The sequence below is a fragment of the Alligator sinensis genome, unplaced genomic scaffold, assembly GCF_000455745.1.
Source record: "Alligator sinensis unplaced genomic scaffold, ASM45574v1 scaffold161_1, whole genome shotgun sequence".
In the NCBI taxonomy this organism is placed as follows: Eukaryota; Metazoa; Chordata; order Crocodylia; family Alligatoridae; genus Alligator; species Alligator sinensis.
In genome coordinates this window covers 2972626-2976650 of record NW_005841974.1, presented here as the reverse complement: position 1 = coordinate 2976650, position 4025 = coordinate 2972626, and the positions used below count along the sequence as shown (strand labels likewise).

General features: G+C 42.3%; 1 protein-coding gene across 1 annotated transcript in view; it reads right to left on the bottom strand.

The window, feature by feature from the left end:
- Positions 1-2890, bottom strand: part of LOC112549839 (olfactory receptor 10AC1) — a 14555-nt gene extending 11665 nt beyond the window's left edge. Inside the window, exon 1 of the mRNA XM_025200774.1 lies at positions 2730-2890. The gene's annotated coding sequence lies outside the window, so the exon portion shown is untranslated. The remainder of the gene's footprint in view (positions 1-2729) is intronic.
- Positions 2891-4025: the final 1135 nt, after the last annotated feature.

The window sequence follows — 4025 nt, the reverse complement described above, 5'->3', positions numbered from 1 at the left end:
AGGGAGAAAAGCCGGTGAGGACACTGAGCCTTCCAGTGTCCTGGTTGGCTACAATAATGACAACTGTCATTATTTTGGGACTGAAATTCTCCTCATCCTATGCTACAACCACCTACCCTGCCTCTGAATTATCCTTGATGGAAACTTCGGCTTCTACCTCTGCCTAAAGTTTGTATTTGTAAAGACGTTAGCTTAGCTTCCGTGGATTCCTTTTTCTTTTCTTGGCAGGCTGTACAGTGATTAGCAATGGTGACTATTTCTGTAAGAGTCTTAATTTGCCAACCTACAGCAATTGTACACAGCTGTTCCTGGACTTTAGAAAGAAGTCCTTGGACAAAAGCGGCGGCAACTGCTTCTGGGGCAGTTTCAGCTGCATCTTCAATGCCAGAATGTCTTTCAAATACGAGTTTTAAGCGATCCATGTAGTCTGCTGGGGTCCAGGGGGCATGGACTGTGACTGTAGTTTCCCCATTTGGACCCTGCCCTGGGAGTTGGTGTAAAGGCATAAGACAAGTCTTTTTCATTTTTAAAGGTGGGACTGGACCATATTGGGGGTCGGACCTTAAATAAGAGGAGGTTGAGGCTTCAGGAGACAGATGCCATGTCTCCGGTGGCTGCGGGCATGCCCCAGGGGCAGGTGATGGTTCTTGAGTGATGGTTTCCTGATGGGGTGGGCTGATTCCGCAAGAAGAATCTATTTGGTTACTTTGAACTTCCTCGGGTTCAGATTGTGCCTGGAGTGGCACACTGAAAAAATTAATTATGTCTTCTACAGATTCATTCTCAGTCAATTGTGGATAAAGTTGTGTTGGTGCTGATGATGGGGGATCCCCTACTGGTGCATTTTTCTGTTTTAATTCCTTTATCTAAGATTTGAGTTTTTCTTGGGAGTCCTTAAGGCTCCAAACTTGAGATTCTTGCTGTCTTTTGGAAGCTTCTGTATACTAATCAAAAAATGTGTCCCACTGAGTCTGTGGTGTTTTACTGCCTCTTGACTCAAGGGCTCCACGGAGATGAATGATTTTACTTAATGAAATGTTCCCTCCAGGGGAAACTGCAAGCTAGAATCATCTCTGGTATACCAATTCCATTTGTCTAGAAACTTACAACTTTTATGTCCATAGTGTGTGTACATGTACAATGCTGGAGTCCCTTTTGGTGGAGCCAGTATGTCTTTGGACCCCCCACTACCTCTGGTTCTCTTTAAGGATTTATCACAGAGTTTACAGAAGTCTATATTAACAAAAATCAATTGGTTCAATCCACAGCATGACTCTCACCCTCAGAAAGGAATCTAAGGGACTGGAAAGGTCCAACTACCCTTTAGGATGATTTTTGTGGTTTGCTCTTAATATGGAGTGTTGCCTAGGTGTTTCATAACCTTATTTTTATTATTTTAGCCAGTTTTCCTGATACTGAGTAAAGCTCACAGCATCCTGTAATTTCCAGGATGATCCCTAGTGCCGTTTGCTAAAGATAAGTGTAATTTTATCAGAGAAGTCGAGTGTAGCTAAAGTAGCTGATTTCAGTGATGAATTCCATATTTCTGTTAGTAGTTCTGGTACCTCATTCTTTGATTCTTACATGTACTATTCTACCAACTGGTTTCTGTTTATTTACCACCCCATTATCTCACATTATCTTTTTCACGGTTAACTCTGTTCTGATAATAAGGATAAAATATAGATGGAAGGGAAGTGGAATTCCCTTTCGAAAGGAATTATGTCACTGTAATACTAATACCTCACACTTAGTATCATCTTCCATCTAAGCCACTTAAAAAATATTAGTTCAGTACTTTGAGTACTGAGCTAATATTTGTTAAGTAAACCTCACCAAGTCCCTTTCTATTGAGAAATAGCCACTGACAGGTAAAGTGACTTGACAAATATAAGGAGTGGTGTCACAGCTACAAAGGGATTGACGAAAGCCACTTCCATGTAGTGATCCCTGGTAACATCTCTACATGGCTCTACAAGAGCTCTGGAATCGACATGCCAAAGCACGCAAAGATAAAGATACGGACACCGTTTTTATCACATGAAAGAAGAAAGCTACAAATATAGCCCAAAACTCAAGCACACAGTTTAACTGCTAGACAGCAACATATTTTCTTATGAACATATTCCTTTGAGGGAATATAACTTCCATTCCCTCAAAGGTATGAACAAATAAATAAAAGCACAGTTTAGAGCTCTTTGGGGTATCGCAGTGAGCTATTAGAAATAAATGAATGAATCTGTTTCTGCTCATTTTTTAAAAAGGGATTTAAAAAAAATAAGGGATTTCAGCAGGACTATTTTTAGATATTATATTATTATTTCCCCTCCACGCAGAGAATGTTCCCGTATTATTTCCCCTCCATGCAGAGAATGTTATCTTAAACGTTTTACAACCTTCTATGATGGACAGGCAAGAGACAAAACCATAGAAGAGTATATACTACCACAGTTTATGAAGCAGGAATCAATAATGAAGTCTCACAAAAAATGCCACCTTCACTTGCCTCTCTCTCTTTTTTGATTGAACAGTAAATTAAGAATTTGGACAAAACCTAATATAAATGCAAAAATAATACTAGTCACACACACACACTACATAGAGCAACAGTACAGATGCTTGTTCTAAGTCTCCTGGAAAGGAAATAAAATGCAGTAATTTACTTGAATCAAGGCAAAGGAACATATTATTTCAAAATACAAGTGAAAGTCTTTCAAAAGGTCTCTTACCTTAGTTTGGTGCCAGGATGTCAGTGAGGAGACAGTCTGTATCTCAACCGATCACTCCGGGCATCTCTATCCGAGTCACAGCACCAAATTGTGGAAGAAATCAAACTTCGCGTTGTGGTTGTATCAGAATTGACAGAGCCATCTTGGTTTATTTAAAGCTATACAAGTGATCACAAGGAGGGTTCTCAAAGGAACTCTGACCTCTACAAGTTTACAAGCGTGTTTATACTTTAGACAGCAAGAAAAAATTCAGGGTTCAGACAAAGCAACCTTGAAAGAAACAGGAAGAAGTTGATCATTCGTTTGTCACATGTAAGCAGTTTACTTTTTCAGCAAACATATTGTTTTGGGAACAGCTATCAGTTTTGGGGTTTTTTGGTTCCTGGAAAGGAGGAGGTTAACAAGGATGACCCACCCTCCCAGCTAGCCATCCTCCCCTTTCCTAAATAGAAGGGAGGGTCCCTACCTCCCCTGTGCCATGGAGTTCCCTGAGGCAGATGCCTCTCTGGCAGGCTCTAGGAAGCAGGCAGAAAAAGAGACAGGAGTTGACAGAAAGGTTCAAGGGAATCCCTTGGTCAGTCATAGAGAATTGGGGCTGGAACAAATTTCTATTATTTTAAAGTGCTGCATCAATACCTTGGTTCCTTTATACCCCTCCACATAGGTCACAGAATGGGGTGGACCACCCGAGTGGCCGCCAGCTGTAGTGAAGCAGGGAAAGCGGCTGCAGGCAGAGGTTTCTGGGGTGGGGGGAGGCGGGCAGGAGGGGGCTGGGGGTGGTGTTGGACCAGGCTGGCCTTTCTTCTGGGTCCTGCCGGCTTCCCCTGGGTCCTACTGTCCCTGGCTTCTGTCATCTTTGACAGGCATCAGGAGCAAATAAATATTAATTATCTAAACTTTTTAGGTGCCCCATGGGCCGGATAGAATGGCCTGGAGGGCCAGATCTGGCCTGTGGGCCATATTTTGCCCACCCCTGGTCTGTTTGCATGTCTGGAATGCTAGCAGAGAGTGCAGCACTTCTATAAAAAAAAGTCCTCTCAATACAGAGACCCTTTACTTTTCTGAGAATGGGGTTTTTCCATGCTGTCACCCTGACACTGCAGCTGTGCAGAGAATACTGAACCCAGGGAAAAGAGGAGACTCTGTAAACCTCTGGAAATATCAACCTGACCCTGTGTAGAACAGCTGCTGAGCTCTGGCTAAGTGGAGGAGCACAGCCTTTTTAAGTAAAACTTATGGTAAAGAGCTGAGTGGCAAACTAAGCAGAATGTGAATGATCGGGGATCTACTGTACAC